This window comes from Alligator sinensis, unplaced genomic scaffold (assembly GCF_000455745.1).
Source record: "Alligator sinensis unplaced genomic scaffold, ASM45574v1 scaffold1046_1, whole genome shotgun sequence".
NCBI classification, from domain to species: domain Eukaryota; kingdom Metazoa; phylum Chordata; order Crocodylia; family Alligatoridae; genus Alligator; species Alligator sinensis.
The window spans coordinates 1,551,258-1,572,235 of NW_005842174.1; the positions used below are offsets into that span (position 1 = coordinate 1,551,258).

A 20,978-nucleotide genomic window follows, 5' to 3' on the forward strand; every position below is an offset into this window, starting at 1 on the left:
GCTGATTTCCAGAGCTGCTGAGCACTCGCAGTTCAAACCAAAGTCAGCGGAGCTGCAGATGCTCACTGCCTCTGAAAACAAGACCCTCCGATTTGCCATGCCTCAGTCTCCCCATCTGTATAATGGGGATTATATTCACCACTAGGGACTGGCATTTCCTTCTACGTGACCACAGCACCCAGGAACCCCAGTCCTGGCTGAATTTTACTGCACTGGGAATTGCTAGCTTTTATGTTTTGCAGGGAGGGCTCCGACAGACCTCACCCTGGAACCCCACTCTATGCCAGTATTATAGGTATTCCCCGAGAAGGTAACCAGCTATGCACTTTCAGGCAACAAACCCCGGCGAGCAGCTCTCTGCAGCACTCAGGGCTCCGCATGCACTCCAGGAAAGCCACACTTCTAATTGCAAGATGAAATGCAGCCTTGATTCAAACCCCCTGCTTGCCCCTTATTCTGGAGTAATGGCTCAGCCATTCTCCTTCTTCTGGACTGTACGGGTTACAACGCAGTCGAATCACCGCATGTGTGACAACAGGGCTTGATGCAAATGCACCGCAGCCCGGTGCACAACTAAGGGTGGAGCTTGGCAGGTTTTAAAGTGAAAAGCAGCCAGAGAGTCGATGCTGCTGGCTGCTACCTTTGCTACTAGTGCTTTAGTACATCACACTGGGGGCCTGTGATCCTTAAACCAACTCTGACCCCCAGGTAGGAAATGGGTTTATTCATTTCAGGACTTGTGAAACCATCAAAGTGGTAACATGTCGCCATGTGCGCGCACAGCTCTATTTCTCTTCTCTGCAGAGACGGTTCAGAGAGCAGGGCCCACACGGCTGCGAAATGTTCGCACATGCCAGCAAAAAGCCCACCCACGTGTGGAGGGTAGGACTGTAGAGAGCTCACATCTGTCAGGATTTTGTGATACGTTTGCATAAGAAAAAAGCCAAGACCAAGGTCCTAATGAGATCACCTGGCAAGTTTCGGGGGAGCCGTGATCTCCTGGCTAAATCCCAGTTCAGGCATGTACATCTTACCTAAGGACCTCTTGAGTTTTCACAGAAAATCATAGAAGAGTAAGGCTCGGATGGGATTTCCAGAGGTTTTCCAAAGGGCACACGATATGTTCGCTCCCCTCCCCTAAGCCAGTGCTACTGCGCTCTGTTGAACAATTGCTGTGTCCCCCCTAGAAACACCTGCGTAATTAAGAGGCTTAGTCTGCATCTCGAAAGCGTTATTCCTGCATTATCACATCACATGCTCAGCGACGCTCTTTTAAGTATTGTCACCAGAAGGGCTCTACATCTGCTAAGTGGTGCAGCATGCAGAGGACACTCTTGTCCACACCAGGGAAAAGGAACAGGAGTCCATGCTCGTAGCAAACCTACCTCCATATCCACATCCTGGCAGATTAATGGAGCATTTTGTTAAAGTTGCTGGCCCTCCTTCCAGTCTTTCTGGAGGTGACAGCCTGCCAGAAAGAACCAAGCAGAAGGCCTGCATTGAGTGCGCATGTGGAGAAAACCCCACCGCGCATTCACGATCCAAAAATAGAGCGCAAGCTGGCAAGAAAGCGAGACTTTTCATTCCATATTTAGTCCATTTTTTGCCCAACCAATATAGCAAAAGAAACACAGTCATGTTTTTCCAGAGTCTTTATTTAGCTCGTATTATCATTGGGATGAATAAAAACCTCTATACTCCTTGAGCCAAGGTTTTTTTCCCCTCGGCAGAAAAAGCGGGTGGGACTTGCCAAGTGTCACATTTAGTGCATGTGCTCCTGGCCGAACCACCAGCCCCTCCTTGTTGGCTCGTTTCTAGGAGCAAGGCAGGGAATGAGCCAACCCCGTAGTGGCAGCCTGGGTTACACTGAACAAAGATGGGGTCAAAGCCTGCACAAGGGACTCGGTCCAAAGGGAGCTCAGAAAGCCCCGTTCTCTCAAAGGAGAGGGGAGCTGTCTGCATGTCAGTGGTGGGGTCAAAAGAAAAGAGAAGCAAAACTGCTGCAACGCAAGAGCAACACGCCACTGCTCACCGGTCTTGCCACTTGGGAAGCCAGTCTCATCCCAGGATGTCTAAAAGAATTGGAGAGGGTCTAGGACCATATCAGAGGAACAAGGAAGGAGGTCTAGGGGGTTGAAGTAAGGATAAGCAACCTAAAGCTGGAGACTCTGGACTCGGAGAGGTCCCCCGAGATGTCCGTATCACGCCATTACTATAATTTGGCCAACATGATACAGCGGCATTTGCTCCGTGAGGGCTGAATTTATGGGCAGAGTGAAGGATGAAGCCTGAGCACGGTAGCATGAGCAGCACCTGGACGACATGCAAATGGCCTTTTACATGGGAGAGCAGCAGACTTATTAACAAGGCAGACAGCATGTACTTAGCAGATGCTGCTCCTGCTCCAGGGGACGAATCTGTCAGAAACAGAAGCCACTCTCTGCAAGGATCAAGTTTGTGAGACAACTTTGGGATTGCTGCTTAGATACCATCAGAAGTGTACGTGACACGGCACAGACCTCACTCAGACGCGGCCACGGACTATCTAAGCTGGGCAGAAACAATGCAGGCAGTTGATGGATGAGTCGCGGGGACAGGAACAGAGAAGGTATAGTTTATCAGTAATAGAAAGCCTAACAAATGGCTGGGTTTCAAGAAGAGGTTGTGAATAGGGAAGAGGATGTTTGGCCCGTGGGAACTGAGTACCAAGCATGGAAGGCTACATGAGGAAGCTGATGGATCCAATGCTGCCTTGTATTTATATTGTAGATCCACCATGGTTAGACTATTTATAACTTTTCCAGGACACTTTCCGGCTCAGCTATGCTTGCTGCATTTGTTGTAACAGAGCTAGCTGATGGCACAGCTTTTTTTTGAAAGCTCAATGAAGCATTAACTGGGGGGCAGCACAGCACAAATTTCATAAGTGGAAGGAAGTCAAGCTTTTGGCCAGAGAGTTATGATAGATGCGAGTAGGTGTTAACTAGCAACACATTTTCTTTCAAAATAGTAAGATCTTTAGTGCTAATTGATGTTGCTATTACCAGCTCTGGGTGATGTGTGGCTTTAATCAAAATTATTGATAGGTGGAACAAATGCAAGCAAAGCTGGAACAAAGCCGACCTCCTAGAGAGAACAAGATGCTTCAGGGATGCTTTTATGATTGGAACCCCAAGGTAATCCCAGCGAACGGCTTCGCCTGCAATCACACCGGGCCTTTGATGAGCGAGGAAAGAGAAACGCAGCCTATTTGGAACCGTAATTGTTTGAGCCCCTGGAGTAAGAAGTCGGAGAGTCACTCAAGACATCAATCCCTGAACACGTCTACATTGATTTTCTATGCCCACCACCAGTTTCACAGCTGCCGAAGGTGGATGGGAAAGTGCCACAACAAAGCAGAACTAGCAAGAATCACTCCTTGGGCGACGTTTTCTTCTTTTAACAACCTGAATTCTCACCCATCCTCATTCGAAGTATTAAGGATACTTTCACGTGTAACTGCACGTATGATCTGTGAAATAAGTCTTCTCCAGTAATAGACTACAGACATTGGCCCACTGGGGACTAGCAAAGAAACAGGATGAAAGGCCTACTTGCCAGAGCCAGAGCATTTAAAGGAGCTGTGGTCTTCCAGAAAATGAGGGTTTTAATCCCAGCTGCCTGCACGCACAAGCCAGGCTGCCTTCTGCCCGCCGTCCTAGATATTCTTGAGAATGCACACATGGACTTCGTTAAAGACGGGAACATCCACTGCGCTACTGCAGGGAACGACCCATTTTTAAAAGGAGTCTTGGAAAGGACAGAAGCTTTTGTCACCTTCTTATCTGAACTGAACACATACACCTCCTGTTGAAGGCCCACGGGACATGGAAGATAGACTCGACTCAACACTCCTGGCAATGTCATGGGGGTTACCGCAGACCTCTAATGCGGTGGGATATTCTCCCAGACCATGATGCAGAAGGCCCCGTGGACCCCACAAGCCCCCAGGCCAGGGGGAAAAGGCTGCGGAGCAGACATGACCAGCACACGGCTCCCACTTGCTGCCTGCAGCCGCAATGCATCAGGGTGCTGCTTGCCAGCTCTTGTTGGGCAAAGAGGAAGAGTGTGTCCCCAGAACCTGCAGCGCATTTGCCCTCCCAGAGGAAGAGTAGGAAATAAAGATAATTAATAACCCAACTGTCCAGCTCTCAGGCCTTTTATGGCAGCCAATAAATCTGTCCATCAGGGGTAGAGGCAGGGGAAGCCAGAGAACCTTGCCGGTCTTTTTATCTGCGACTTTCTCTGGGTCAGCCAACCTGGCCTTTCCCCCTCTCCTTGCATATCTTTGCCTCCTCTCACTTGTTCTCATTGAAGTGATCGATTTATGGGGCTGCTGCAGCAAAGCCTCATTACCGCCGCGCCTGCCTTCCTGCTTCCTTCGACCTTCAAGTGGCAGCAGGGTGGATTCTCTGCACAGAGAGGAGTCCTTTATTAAAGCGCTGTTACGTGGGATTGCTGATGGGTGTGCAAGAGCCTCACCAGAAAATACGTCTGCCCTGCTAGGAGGGACAGTTTCCTTTCATCCTATCCCTTTGTGACAAAACCCTTTAGGCCCTGATCCTGTAGACACACACACACACACACACAGCTGGCTTTGACTGTGAATGGCCTCATTAGGATACTAGTACTTGTAAGCGCCTGCAGAGTCAAGGACCCGTCTGGATCAGACACATGAGGGTGCACACACACTCTTGCTATTGCTTATTTTATATATATATATATGAGACACACACCTACATATACACACACACACACATATATATGGAGGTATATAATGAGACACACACCTACATACACACACACACACACACATATACACATACGTACATATATACACACCTACATATACACACACACACACAGACCTACATACACACACACACACACACACACACACACACATATATACATACACATATACCTATACACACATATACCTATACACACAAACACTCATGTACATATATATCTGTACACACACACACACAATAAGTGTGTGCCTGTCAAAATGGCACTCCTGAACTGGAAGCTTTGTAAAAAGTGGGCCATAAAAAGGCTGTAAAAGGTGGGCATCAGTTCACAGGCAATGCAGGCTCTAGAAGCAAAGCATTCTTGCTCTAAAAACATATTACCCACAATTAAATGATTTTATAAGCACAGGGTTTAAAGTAAATGCAGCCATTCTTCAAACACTGCTGCAGAGACTCTTCTGCCCATACACACAAAACCCTTTCATGTGCCTCATCCCTCTCAGAGAGAAACCAGAACTACATTCCTGAGAAGGTGAGTTAGTTCTTATCTTTCTACAGTAGGTTAATTATGGAGGAATCCAGCTAGAAAAAAAAACCCAACCAAACATACATATACACACCCAGTCCTTTTTCTTTTTTATTTCCATGACAGACCCAACCCTGAGCCCTTGAGATCATACCCACAGCAAATGTTACAGTTCCCAGAAGCCAGCTTCATCAGAGGAGTCTTTTTATAGCTCTGGTCAAAGATCATTCAGCTTGTCATGGGGACAAAAATCCCCTTAATATAAACAGAAAATTAATAACATATTTCGTGCCAAACCCGTGCATAAGCCAGCCCCCAAACTCAGTGGCTCCTCCCCATCCCCCCGGGGCCAGAGGCACATGCCACTGAGTTTAAGAAAAACTGGCCACTTGGATAAGGAGGAAACATTTAAATCCTTGAGGCCTCTTGCCTAAGATCGGTGGGAACAGGGTGTAAGATGAACAATGATTTTAGTGCCAACAGCAAGCTCATCCCACTGTCCCCAGGCACAAGGTAGTAAGCAGCCCCTTGCAGGAATATTGCATCTGTTCTTAACAGCAAAGTCCTTTAAGCATCAGGGGAAGCCGTCAGCGAGGGGAGAAATGATAATTGGCTGTAATAGCCTTTGTAGCAATTTTCCCGGCAGGTACCAGGGGGGCTAGGTGCTCTGTAATTTAAAAATCACTAAAGAGCCAACACCTGGTCCTCCAGGTGAGCTGCTTATCATTAGCAAGCAGATGGTTTTGTAAGCTCTGACAGCCTCAGCAGGGAGCTGGCCCAGCCCAGGCTGGACTAGGAGCCCTGGGGCACAGTCACGGAGCTGCACAAGGGGCCAATAATTGAAATGGGACTCGGTGGGAGGGAAGCTGGGACCGTTTCCTGCAAAAACAGTCTGGGCTGGATCTGCAGCCCCTTGAACGAGCCATTACAGTTTAGCTGGGCAAGCCTGGACAGCACTGAATTGTTTCAGGGTGGGAGAAAGCCTGGTCTACCAGACTACTTATGGCAGGAGCATTTGATGTGTGTCTATTCAGTTAGCCGACGCTGAGGCACAAAGCACTGGGCAGACTGCCCATTTGCTGCACAGAGGAGAGGCTCAGGAGCATAAGGGTTAGTTTTGTAGCTGTAGCAGGGAAGGGTGCGCTTGCTATATGACACAGATATTTTTCCCCCACTGGTCCTCTCTCACTTGCATTCTCCAGCATTTAAAGTCCAGGAAAGTTAATTCAGAGGCAGTCCCCTAACTCCCATGCTGCCTCCGAATCACAGCTTCCTAGACCTTAAATACTGGAGGGCTGCAAGCAAGAGAGGACCAGTGGGAAACAACCCTGGTCATACCCAGTTCACTCTCCCTTCCAGCATCCGCCCTCTGCCACAGCGTGACATGGGAGACTAGATGAGATGGACCCAGGGTCTGACCGAGTCCATGGCAGCTCTTACGTCCGCTACGTGCATCTTGTGTGAAGCTAGCGTGACGGGAGGAAGTGCCGCATGCACACGGAGGTGAGCCGGGCAGGGATGCTTTTGCCCCGCGCTGGCCGCAGCCAACAAGGGCTGTGCCAGACACACCAGGGAAAATACCCACTCGCTTTTATATAGGATTCCAAGGAAAACTGCTCAGAAACATCCGTGTTGCCACACACCATGGGAGCGGATGAAGACGTGGATAAGAAATTGGTGGGGTTTTATTTTACTGAATCCAGGGACGGCTCGGGGTCGCTTCCTTCCTTTTCGTGTCCTCGTGGCAAGGTATGTTGCAGAACTCACAGATTTGCTGGAATCTGACAGTCGCACTGAGCACTTCTACTATGGCCACAAGATTGTGACTTCTGGGCTGTCAACCATGTGCCTCAGCTGGGGTTCGGTCGTGCAAAGGCTGCTTGGTGCAAAACTTCCAGAAGTAGATTGGCCGTGTACATGGAGAAGCTCCCACCCTCCTGCATGGTCGTAACACTTTAGGCCAAGGGGAAAACCTATTCCCTTGCATGGGACGGGGCTGACATTTGCCCTGCCGACTACTGCCAACTGATGTGGGGCATGCACCAGGAAAGGCTCCCTGCCAGCAGGCCATTTATACGGCAGCTCCAAGCCCCCAGCTAAGGAGAGGTTAATACAACTTCTTACTGCTGGCTATTATGTCTAAGTGTCTGGAAGGGAAGCAAGAGGTTCAGTTTACAGATCCAAGAACATCAGGTGGCCGTTGTCTCTCCTGACAGAGACCGGCGCTGCCCGGAGAGGCCTGTAATCCGAACAATGCTTTTCAACAGCTAATGGACGATCTTCATTTTCTTCAGGGTATGCGTTCCCTGTCCAAAGGACCTCAGCCCTTTCCAAAGTGCATGACCCCCTTTCTTCCTCTCCCCTCCACCCTAGATGCACATGCATGCATAAACCCCCAGATACTTAAATCCTCTTGCAAACATCAACCCCAGCTGCAGTAACCCTTCCTCCTCTGAACACCGGTACAGCCAAGGATAGGGCCAATAGGGAGAAATTCTCCGTGACTGTCTGCAGGATTTCTAAGTCTCTGGCTTTTTACTTGGAGCTGCCAATCTCCTTGGACTCCTTGAAGGCTGCTAGGAAGTCCCAAGTCTTTTAAGAGCCAGATGTTCTCAAGAACGTATTGGGTTAGATTTGGTCTCTGGCAGGATTATTTATGAATTACATTGGAAACTTTTTACATGGCTTTGTCTGCCCTGGCAGTTATGGCTGGCGTTACTGGCTAGCGAAGGGGAAGGAAGGAAGGAAGAAGCCACTTAAGAATATTCTCCTTGGCAAGGAACAAAAGTGGGAGAGAAGGAATTTTTGTCTTAACCTCACAAGAGAAAAGGCTCAAAGATTTGGGCCCCGATGTGACTGGGTGAGCCAATCTCCAGTTCCCGCGATGGGATCAGCCTCATTAGCCATCTTCGTACCCACAGATAAGCCAATCATCTTCGACTGCGAGGGATTGCCAAAGATTGCAACGGGTATCGCAGCCAGGTAGCCAAGTTCTGAACTGCCTGGGAACAGCCTTGTTTGGACAGGCCTCCAGAGCGAAGCATGCCCATAAAGCCAGGGGTAGTTGGACTGAACTCACAGGCAGCTGTGCGACCTACGCAAACTGGCTTGCGTTGAAAATAGCCATGCTTCTCGAAGGAAGAAAAGTCTCCAATTTTCAAAAGCTGGTGGGGGCACCCTCCAGTCAGCAGGCCAGAGTCAACAGGACCACCCATTTCCACAGACACAAAACTAAGGCTAAGAAAACACTCCTCTCTGGACCCTGCAAACGGCTCCAGTCCAGCCTTTCAGATGGACATCTCTCTCGAATGCTACCTTGCCTTTCAAATTGTATCTGATACAATCAGGGCTGGTATTTCCTTTATTTACCCATCACCTGAACTCCAACTAAAAGCCCTAAAACAAGAGGACATCCATTGTTTAACCCTGTCACATGTATGCAAACTGGTTATTAATACATAATTAACCATCTTATTCTCTCCCACATCACTGCAACGACCAGAAGCCTTCCTCCCCACCCAAAAAGACCCAACTTATAATCCTAGAGCAGTGGTTTTCAACCTCTCTCATTAGCAGACCCCTAAAAAAATGTGAATGGAGGTACGGACCCCTTTGAATTGTAAGTGTGGGTATGCACATACTTTTGATTGATCACAGTCATTTTTCGCAGACCCCTTAGAAATAGTCTGTGGACCCCCAGGGTCTGCATACTATAGGTTGAAAACCACTGTCCTAGAGGAAAGAAGAGCAGTGCAGCATGGGCAGATCCAGTATTATCTATATCCTGCAAGCCTCAGGCACTACTTTCCCTGCTGGGAGTGGCATGATTTCATTGTAATGTCAGCTTGACTGGCAAAGGTTTTCCATTAGCATCTTAAATGGCTCCACCCTACAGTGGCTTATTTTAGAGGATGACTGCATGCCTGATGCACATCCTTGAAGTGGAAGGACAGAGACGTTCTCCCTTCCCATCAGGGGCTTGACCCTGTCCCAGTAGGCGTTAGCTGGAAGCCAACCACTTCTGCTCTAGGTGCATCACATCTGCTTTCTGGTCTTCCAGTCCCCATTAACAACCAACATCCGGTTAAACTAAGCTTTGATGAGGAACACTCCAACTCCAACTGCCGAGTCAAGAAGCAGCTGTGCCCAAATTATTCAGCACACAAGGAAGAGTATAAAACTACATACAGATGCTCCCCTCGAGACATGACTTCAGTTAAAAGTCGACACTTAGCTACTATGGAAATGCACCGTCTGGTCCCCCTACCTCTCGCCATCGACAGGTTGCCTACACCGTAGTCTTACTGCATGATCCGCCGCGTGTGCTTTTCCCAAGACCCTCGCTCAACCACAAAAAACCCTGAGATGTGTTTACTTATTTGTGCTTTGAGCACAACTGGGGTTGATGGATCAAAGCCAGCCTTGGAACTCGCTCATTTTGCCAACAGCGCTCCAAGACCCTTCCCATGGGTCCGTCCACCCCCAGGGAAGAACAAGCTCTGTTGCAAGTGAGCTCTAACCAGGAGTTAAGCTCCATCCGGCACCATGTTGCATGTAGACAGATCAGCGCGTCTTCACACAGCCCCGCCGCCCCCTGCGCCTGCCATGTATGGCAGAACTGAGACCCTAAATAAGAGTTTGCAAGAGGCAGGCTGCCTGCATCAGGACACACAGGAGTTCAGGAGAAATCTCAGAGGGTCCCAATGGATCTATAAACAAGCCGAGCCGTTTCCCCTGAACCGAGCACTCCCACATTACCAGGCAGGAATTTCGGCAGGCAGAACGGGCCAAAATTCCACGGCTTCCTCCGAATAGAAAGAAGCTCCCAACTAAGAAGCCTGGCCTGACCTTTTATGCTGTTGCTTCATTTTTCTGCTGAAGTGAAAAAAAAAAAAAAAAAACAACTTAAAAATAAAGGAACAACATGGCCATCTATTTTTGCCTGGCTCCTGTGCGGAGACAGTGTAGGCTGCTAACGAGTTTCTGCAGCGTGGCTGAACTAATCTGGGAGTTGGTGGAACAAACGGCACTTATGTTGCCCTCCTAAGCGATAGAGCCACTTCAAATCGTGTCACTGCTACCGAGGAAGAAAATGGCAGGAAGAAGGGGAAAATAATGGCCTGTATTGCACCCTGACACGTGCCTTCCAGCCCTGGAGCCACTTCAGCTAGCACCAGCTGCAGATCCGGTCCTTCACACTGATCAGGTAGTAACTCTTTGTCTTTTGTGCGCCTTGTCCAGCCCCGAGTACACTCTCAGCACTAAGCAAATACAGGCTGTTTGGATTTGCTGTGGGGAAGCCTTTCAAGTGTCAAGTTAGTGTAGACCAAGGATAAATACAGCCGAGAGAAAAGGGGGAGCGGGTAAGGAGTACTGCAGAAAAGGGGACCGGTGTGTTACAGACTCTCCCCTTTCTCCAGCCAAGGGAAACCTTTTCTCAGGCTCCTTTAGGTAAGGGGGAAAAAAGTCCCATACCCACAAGAAATGGGAAGCATTTGCCATCAGAGGCAGGAGCGGTGGCAAAGACTTCCAGTACATGCAAGGGGAAACCCATTGATAAGGAAAAGCCCGAGCCAGGGCAGAGACCACAAAGGCAGATTTGCTCAGCTTGCATTACAAACCGAAACGCCCCACCCAGGTTCCTCAGATAGCTGGGGGCCCAGCACCCCTTCGCAACCGAGAAAAACCTTGCATCTACTCCCCTGCATGAGAAGCTTTGCAGTGTTTCTAACCCCTCCTTCCAGAAAAAAACTTGATTTAAAGGGGGCTGGTTAAACTCCCCACACCCTTGAACAAATTCCCCTTGCCCTGGACCGCTCCTTCCCCTCACCACCCTGCTTTATTTAAGCATTTCTGAACTCTGGTAACTTTAAAAGACGATGGCAGCCAGGCTAGGCATGAAAACACTCGCCCCGCAGGCTAACGTCCCCCTAACGATAGGAGGCTGCCTTCCTACCAAGCGAGGGGGAAATCGAGATGAAACGCAGTCGAAGACAGATGGATTCCTTCCCTTTGAAGGACTGAACGTCAGACATCACAAGATGGATTAGCAGAGCAAGAATGCGGAGGGTGAGGGGAAGAAGGCCAAGGAGGTTACAGGGGAGTTCTTGGGACTAACCCAAGGCCAGGTGGAGAAATGAGGCTGGAGAGGTGGATCCGCTGAAACAGACTTCAGTGCAATTAAAAAAAAAAAAAAGGTGAAGCCATACGTATTGTGTCATACAGCTTTGAACATAATGAACTTGTATCTAGCAACGCGCTGGTCCAAGTTAAACACATTGGAAGTTATTTCAGGTACGTCACGAGCCAACTTGGCTGCATGGAGAGGTTTGGAGATTAGGTGGGGAGAACAAAGTGTCTTTCTTGGGGGTTTGGAGGAGGAGTGGAGAGGAGGAAGAGGAGAAAGTTTAAAACTCCCTGCAACTTTCCAATCTGTTAGTCAGGGTGGTCTTAAGTACTCAAACTATCTTGGCATGCAAGGCTCTCGCACTGGCCTTTATTCTCTTGCCTCTGCAGGTCCTTCCTGAACGAGCTCTAAAAAGACCGTTTAGCAACACAAACCAAATGGTGTGAAACTGGAAAGGGGCAAAGATCTAGGCCCTTTCACAGCCTGGCAATTCATCCCAAACCTCACAAAAGGCAGAGATGGAAAGAAACCTACTGTCTCTTCCTGGACATCTGCGTTGGCTGTAAGGGAAAGAGGCTCAGGCACCTGAACCAGCAGTGGCTTGGATCATTTGTTTAAATCAGACAAAACCCTACCTTTCTCACTCATTACCCCCAGTATTCACACCCTACTACTCCAACTGGAGCAGCTCAGATGGGCCGGCCACCTTTCAAAAATGCCGGACACTCGCCTGCTGAAGAAAACCTTCAATGGTGAACTGTCAAATGGAGTATGCTTTCGCAGCGCGCCAAAGAAGTGGTACAAGGATACCCTAAAGGCGTCCCTAAAGAGTTTCAGCATCGACCTGGAGTCGTGGGAGCAAATCGCTCGTGACGTCCACCCTGGAGGTCATCGGTCCAGAGTGGAGCACTGGCCTTCGAGCAGCGGCGCACGGCAGAGGCAGTGAGGAAGTGCATGGCCAGGAAAACGAGGACCTCTCGTGTCCCCAGTTGGATGCGGTCATCTTCGCTTGCAAAGGACAAACAGCACCCATCACGCATCTCAAACCAGGTGACTGTTGAGTCCTCACATTCCTTCCAAGCGGGACTAAATCCAGGGAGTCCACGTAATGTCAGGAACAGCTTGCCCTGTTCCTGACATTACCTGGAATGACCTGGAATTGCTGAATTCTGGAAGATGGTGAACTGCATTCAAAGTTAGGCAACAACTATGCAGCGACTGGGTTCCCAGACTCAGCCTCATTTATAAGGCTGACAGGACCATTTATCTTAGAAGCCTTGTTTCCTTCTGGAGGGCACCACGCCCAGCTATATGGCCAAGAATAAAAATGCTCTACCAAGACATTATGTTCATGTTCCTCACCACTGCTCAACAGAAGGCTTGACACCAAGCGGACGTATCAGGTGACAAAGCAGACCATCGCCGCGGAGAAAGACGTGATGGAAGAGGACTCTCACGGTGAGGCAGAAAGAACAGCAGGTGCAAGCCCAGAGTTGCTACCGGGGCTGTGGTAGAGACAAGGGAGTCCCCCAAATTTTGCAACAACGCTGCTGGTGCTAGGGCCCTCTTCAGCTTCATACCCAGCTCCCACGAATCCCTCCACCTCCCCATCCGGTACGAAACACCTCTGGACGCTCTTGGCTCCCCGTGCAAGGTGTGCTGTCCATGGGTCGAGAGTTTCTGCCTGTGATTCAGGCACCTGCTGTGGTTTTCTTCAGAGGCTCCAATCTGCATAGGAAGGCAGTGGTTATAATGGCAGAGGTCCCAGTCTGGATGGAAACAGCCTTTTCAAGATAAAGATGGCCATCAAAACAGGCTGTTTTGTCTCAAACCAGGAGACTCCAATGGGAGCCATTTGTTAAGCTTCTCAACTCCTTCGGTTAGGAGGCCAGTTTAAAGGCTAGGACGAGGAATAAAGATCGCTGGGTAGGGTATTCACCCAACCATAGCTGATTAAAGAAAGGCCGGTGGTTTATCTGGAAAATAGTTTTCTTGGGGACCAAGTTAATTGACCTCTTTAGACTCATTTCAGATTTCCATAAGAGGCTCCTGTTCTCTGTAGCTATTCACTCCTTAGAGGAGTACACTGCAGGGTCTTAGCCACCAAAGCTCAGCATTAACTAATGCCAATAACTAATTAGTCATCTCCATAGTTTTCCTAGGGGGTTCTCAAATCCAAATGCACTGTTGGCTATTCACCTACTTCGGCTTTGTTACAATCTCCAAAAAAGCAACTCAGAGGTCCCCAAGGCCGATAGTTTTGTGTTATTTTTAGGATTTCAAATGATGTCGGGACATCCGGGAAGATTTTTACAAGTAGAGTCCAATTCCCACAGCGTACACGACCAAATAACTCACAACATAAGAGATTAGGTTGGCTTGTTATATTCTGAAAGGTCTTTTTATTTTTGGTTTCTGTTAAGCAAAGACTATTACAAAGAGGAAAAGCAAAAGAAACACACCGAGTTCCTCTTGCCGCATCTGTCAGGTTCTTGACACAAAGCACAAAATGGGATTTGTGCCTTAGGTGAAGCTTTGTAGCAGCGGTGGTCCTCTGGCAAAACTTTCAGGTAACTTGGCTTGGGAACAGAAGTGAGTGTAGTCCACAGATTTATTCAGGTATTAAACATAAGCTTCTCCCATTACCAGACAATTCAAGCACCATAGTTTGGGACCGTATTTATTCTCGCAATTCCCCTGGTCGGGAAGGAGGTACCATTCATTATGGGGCTGAGCAAGTCTTGGGCTCAGTGATCACTCTGGCAGCCTGTGCCAAGGCAGGGAATTGAACTCAGGTCTCTGGGGTCTCAGCCTAAAACGCTGGCCCCCCACCTCCACCTCCTTTCCGACAAACATGTGAAGACCTGGGCTGGACGAAGCTACATCACCCAACTCCTTCCTCTCCCCACCTCCTCCAAAAGTACAGTCTCATTCCCAGGTGAGGTTAGGATAAAGATGAGTGAAAACTGGTACAGGCAGGAAGGAAAAACGACCATCTGTGCCCCATCTGCAGCGAGCCAGGGACAACAAGTGCGAGGACCAGGCTGCATCTCCTTCCTTGATTGAGAACAGACATCCATGAGGATGGTCTCACACTGTTTGCAGCTCGGAGGACTGGTGAGATGGCCAGCTGTTTTTACATATTGCTGCTATTTGATGGTCTTTGACAACTTCTCCTGCTCACCTTCTATCAGCATCTAGACAGGAAGCTTTTACCATTTCTCTCCAGTATGGACTTCACCATTGTGACCACGGTCGCCGTCACCTCTATTGCAATGGGCTCCAGTTGGAAGCCGGCACAGCGCACTGCCGCCCAGCTGCTAAAAACCCTTGTAACTTTGTCCTGGCAACACACACTGGCTGCTCAGTGCATTTCCCTGGGGTTTAGGTAGCTGTTTCTTACTCAAAAAGCCCCCAGTATCCTGACATGTCTCTCTTACTTTGCAGCACCGCTCTGGAGCTTGAAGCACTCATGATGCTCGAGGGGAAATGCTGACAATGTACTGTCCATAATGCTGGAATTCACTCTCCACTCCAAAATAGCCCCAGTCTGTTGGCTTTCCCAGCTCACATCCAAACCTGACTGACAGAGAGGTCAGCTAAGGGGAGTGGAGTTAGAGACTGGAAAGCAGGGATAGATTTCAGTAGGAAGCTGGAGGAGGGGGTTGGCATTCAGAGGCACGCAAGAGGCAGCGAGGTGCTACTGTTGGGGTTTTATAATGGTTTTTACGCTGATCTTTTTTTCCAATTGATGCAAAGCTACCAAGAACCCAAGGCAGATACAGGGTTGTTGTTGCTTCTGTATGCACATAAAGAAAAGGACCATGTACAAGAAGAATGGGTAGTGCTGACATGTCTGGAGAAAGACCATGATTGCTCAGTCCTCAGTTCATCATGGCGGTGCTACGTGGTGGTCAGTGGCAGCTGCAAACCAGCAAGTGGATTTAACATATCATGGTACCACCATCTTTTGTGCTTCATAGTTTGGTATTTATTGCAGTCCCAGTCGGAAGAATGAAACATCTCTCTTCGGGGCATAACGAGCCCCCTATTTTCAATAGCCACCAGCTGGATATTAGAAAGGAGGCCACAGAAAGAGCCCCTAAATAAAGCCAACATCTGGAGAGCTCATTCAGAGTGGGAAAGAGCGCCCAAATTGCAAGGGGGAAAAAACACAAGTAAACTTCATCACAATTCACAGGCAGGAGTCGATAAGATCGCATCACGGGTGTGAGATCCATGGTGTGTTTTCTATCTGCGCCTGACAGCTTGACTTGATTAGGATGCAAAGAGGCTGTTTGCATTTAATGAAACCCAGTAACTCCCACAGGCAGAGTCTTGGTAGGGTCTCGGTCAGCCACTTCAATCAATGGGGCCTTGCTAATCTCAGCCTCACATCTCCTCTCACACAGCCGTACCCACGGCTAGTCATGGGAGTCCTTTTCCCACTTCGAAGAGCAAAGGGCTTAATGCTCCTTTCTGGCCTCACCTCTGCCCTGTGCTGCCCTCAATAACATGGAGGCATCCTGGACTCTGGGCTGGTTCAACCCTTCCCCATCCCATTGTTACTCCCTAGCAAAAGGGGAAAGGGAGGCTGGGAGATGGGCAGGATCCCCAAGCAGGGGAACAAAGAGGTAAGGGCTGCCTGGCTCACTCCTGGTGCTGCAAGCCAAACCCTCCCCTACTCTCCTACTCCCAGCACCATCCAGAGAGGCCCCATCTCCACTTCCAGGATGTTGCTCTGATGATGCACATCATAGACCCAGCCTGGCTCCCATGCAAGGCTACGCACAAGAAGCAGAAAAGACTTTATCTCCTCCCAGCCAGCACTGACCAGTCCTGTGCTACAAGGATTTCTTCTGCCCTCCTTTCACCTTGAAAGGAGTTTGCACTGATCCACTCCAGCTTTCCTCCTTCCCCATAACCCTATGGGCACCAAACCTGCTCAGCTGCCCACAGGGAAAATGATGCAAAAGCCAAGCTTGGTACAAGCCAGCCTCTGGGGTACAAAAAAATAAAATAAAATCCTTCTGCCTTGCCCATAGCAGCACACAGCTTAGCTTAATGCTGGGGATGGAGAAGCACTTGCTACTCAAGAAGGCCAGCTACCTAGGAAGCAACACCGTAGAAACTGGGTCAAAACCCCCCAAACAGCAAGACTCTTCATACCATCTCCATGCGTAGTGGTGGCACCATCCATGCTTCCTACACAGGTCACTGCCAACGTAACGTGAACCTTCGCTGTGTGCGGCTATCTCCATGTCCCTGGAGGGTCAAGTGGTACTATGAAGACCCGTTAAATATTCTGGACACTCATTCGTAACCCTCCTAGCAAACAAGGCCTATGTGTAGATATACAGGTCCCTCCTGGGACTGCATCGCGGGCCGGGTTTTAAATCTTCTATTATTTATATCCCAGCATTGCCTAGGAACCTCGAGCCAGCTTGGATCAACATGACACCTGCAGCACCTCTGGGCAGCCACCTGTTGCAATAATCCCCTGGACCTACCCAACCCATAGCAGCTCTGAAACACTGGAGGCCTTCCCCGGCTAAGGACCCAGGGACGGAGGCTTCCCAAGCTTCTCCATTACCTTCCAGCTCTCCCAGGACAGCTCCGTTGATAAACACGGGGTTTGCTCTTCCCAGACATCTAAACCGCTGGTGACGACAACAGGAACGATCCACTTCAGAAAGCAAAGCCAACTGAGGAAGCCTTTTCCTCTCGACCAGTTTTGCGAGAACTAGTGCTGGTTTGTACTTAACACACTCCATGCCGTTGTAACCAACGGTGGGGAATGTCTATGTAAGCAGTGGAGCAGACCGCTGTCCTTCCAGGGAAGGCTGCTGCCAGTCACCACCACAACTTCAACTTGCAGAGCGTGCAAAACTAAATGCCCCAAGGAGACTGCCGAAAGCACTGGGGCATCCCTTAGCAAAAGGCAAGCAGGTAGGTATGTGGGGAGAAGAGCAGACAGCAATAACACAAAGCTTTGCAACTCCTCCCAGCAGTGACCCTCCCTCCTTTAGGCAAGGTTTCATAGATTTCATAGACATCAGGGCTGGAAGGGACCTCGGAAGATCGAGTCCAGCCCCCTGCCCAAAGGGCAGGAAGTCAGCTGGGGTCATAGGATCCCAGCAAGATAAGCATCCAGTTCCATCTTGAAGGTGTTCAATGAAGGCGCTTGAACCACCTCCGGTGGCAGGCTGTTCCAGACCTTGGGGGCTCGGACAGTAAAGAAGTTCTTCCTTATGTCCAGCCTGAAACGATCTTGAAGTAGTTTGTGACCATTCGACCTCGTCAGCCCTTGGGGCGCTCTGGTGAACAAACGTTCCCCCAGATACTGGTGGTCACCCCTGATAAACTTGTAGGTGGCCATCAGATCACCCCTGAGCCTGCGCTTTTCCAGGCTAAAGAGCCCCAGGGCTCTCAGCCTGTCATCGTAGGGTCTGCTTCCCTGACCTCTGATCATGCGCGTGGCTCTTCTCTGCACTCTCTCAAGCTTCTCCACATCCTTTTTGAATGTTCTTTGGTGGATGTGATATCTTTTATTTTACCAACTCAGTAGTTGGTATAATACTGGATAGTTGGTATAATACAACTATACAATAGCTTACAGGCTTGCAAAGAACTTTTCCCAACTATATAGCTGGTCCAATAAAATCTATCACATCCACCCAAAGACCCTTGCCTGCCTATGTCCTTAGACCCACACGGCCACAACCAGCCTCCCTCCTTCAGTCACTCCATCTCACCTCCACTACACTCCTTACGCATTAGGAAGCTCAGGGCCAACTCTTTGCTCTTGGGCAGCTGATCTCTCAGACTGTCCCAACACCCCCATCAGACTGGGCTGGTGGCTGTTTTACTGATGGCAGCAGGACCATAGGTTTGCTTAGTCACCAGAAAAAAATCATCTCTCTGTGGCCCTCCCTGGCCCCTGTGATCTACAGGCAGGATGGCAACCTGGTCCCTTTGCAGGTGTAATCTCTATTCACGCTAGTCTGGCAGGTCAGAGCAAGTTGAGCCAAGAACGATGCTGTCACCTGCTTTAGTCTTGGTACTGGTTTTCCTCTTGGTAACAAGGTAGACAGACACCACCAAAACCTGGGACTGGAGATGGAAACACAGCCTGAACCCCCAACTCTCAAGATGCAGAGGAGTGCGCTTCAGGTCAAGCCATTAACCTAATTTTAAATCCGGGCAGTTTCTATTCACAGATGACCACGGCACTGCGGTTCTGGGAGGCCCATCCTCTTTACAATGCACCTGTTCCCCACTCTCCCTTTCAGTAACCTTATCTTTAGCAGCTATGCTGTGAATGTATTCACATCCTGTCCAGTGGCTCAGCCTGTTCTGAGCCCCTGAGGATGCCACGACCTGTGGCATGAGCATGTTAAACTGCACAAGCTCTCACACTTAAAAAGGATCAGGGCAAGGGGAACATGCCCCGAAACCACACCAGATGGGCTGGATCAAGTGGGCTGTGCTGCCAAACTTCCCACCTTCCCTTTCCCTGCTTTGTAGGTGCAAGGCATGTATCCGTCCCACCAGGATGGAAACCGAAGCTCCTGCTCCCTCTCAAGGAAACACCATTACCAGGGGATTTATTACCCTTCAACACAAGAAAAATGGACAGCAACTCAAGCACTTGTTATGGATACAACATAAGCAGTGGATTAGGAACTCGGCATGCTATGAACAGCTGGCCAGTGTCCTCAGCGAGAGACCCAAGACCACCAACATGGCAGAGACAAGCCGACCTCATGACCTGCTTTGGCCACGCCAGCCGGGCCCACACCCCAGCATTCACTCCTCCACCTAAGCACCCGACTGCAGGACCCTACTGCAGGCAGGAGGCCTTGCCCAGAGCAGCTGCTAATTGCTGACCACAAGCCTATTATTCATCTGGACCAAGAGCACAAGACCTCTAGGTATAAGGCAGCTGTTGCAAGAGCAGAGGAAGCAGGAGGTAAACAAGAAGGAGCTCCAGCACCTGCAAGACAACCTCCACTCCCACAGTCACCTTGCCTTTCCACATAAGCTCCAAGAACAGCCTCTCACCCTCTATTATTTCTTGACCACCACTCACGTGCAAGGTTATATTATGGATACATACATATAATGCATGCACACAGCACAGGCTCTGTCCCCAAAGGCTTACAGTATAGGCTAACTTTAGACACAGCACACAAATGAACCTGCAATACGGACATGGAGGGTCTGTAAAGAAACCTGTCTCCCTTCCCCCACCCATCAGCCAGCTTCCAAGACGAGCGGAAAATACAACCCTCAGCAGAGGAAGAGATGCACCTTGAACGCTGGGCCAACGGAGGGTAATTGCTACTGCACGTGGCCAGCAGGCATAATACAGCTCTGCTTCCAAACCAAGGCATCGAAAAGGTTTTCCCAGCACAGCCCCTGCAAACAGGGAGCGGTCATGTCTTGCAGCCCTCCTGGGGCCCAGATTCTTGCTCTCTTGTACCTGGAGAAGCATCCTCCCCCTCCATATAGGAGCAAAGTCATTTAACCCAGAGAACCGGCGAGCTACAAGGCATCCACCCAAGAGCCTTGGCACCCGTGGTCTTGAATGATGTTGGGTGTTTATAGCAGGCACGATGTTCTACAAAGGCAGTTGTGAACTCTCCCCTCCCACCCTCTCCAGCTCCACTTACACTCTTTGGGCACATCAAACCTGCAACCTCCAGAAATCAAATCTGCCCGTGGAAATAAAATCGTCCGTACACCTCCGCTGCTGAGGGATGGGGCTCAGATTCTGCTAAGATCAGAGGAAGGTGGACAGGAATCTGGTTCTGCATCTCTCCGTACGTGAAATCAATACACTGCCCAGGGTAATAATTTCAGCTTCTCGGCTCTTTGAAGAGCCCCCCTCTGCTCCCGAGCTGGCTATGAATCTAAGCTCTGGGTGGTCCCTGCCATGGTTGTAATTGGCTTGTTGAAAGCCTCAGCTAAAAGAAAGGTCAGATGCCTTATAAACTAAGCAAGAGTGATACCACCACAGAGCTACTTGCACATTAATCACAGGAGACGTACACTTGCACAGCATGCTGTAGTGCGCAGGACACCTGCTGCTGCCTGGGCTTCCTCCCAGCAATGCCCAAAGCCCAGCCCCCTTGCAAAGGCTTTCTGCACTCTCATGTCTTGGTACCATGGCAAACTCAGGCTGGGAAGCGCTGCCCTGGCCAGCGGGTCCCAGGTGTTGCAAGCTGGCTGGTTGCTGGACAATTGCTGCGCTCCGGATAACCCACATAGCTACTGCCTGGGACACAGTCCCACAAGGAGACGGGCTTCTCTAAGCTCCAAAAATTTAAGCCTCCGTTATTTATTTATTTAAATTCAAATGAGATGTCCCTTTGCTGGGAATTCAGGTCCCAGTTCCTTCCTGCCAGCTGATCACAGAGGGTGATGCCATTCACTTGCCACTTGTCTATACTATGGAGCCTCTGCCTCTCTAGCTGTGCTGCCAGAGTGATGTAGGTGCGAAGTTCGGCGAGAGAAGGGGTTTTCCTGC

The 20,978-nt window shown here is 49.6% G+C and overlaps 1 protein-coding gene across 1 annotated transcript in view; it reads right to left on the reverse strand.

Moving 5' to 3' along the window:
* The window catches only part of LAMA5 (laminin subunit alpha 5), a 118,120-nt gene that overhangs the window by 75,201 nt on the left and 21,941 nt on the right, over positions 1-20,978 (reverse strand). The window lies entirely within an intron of this gene.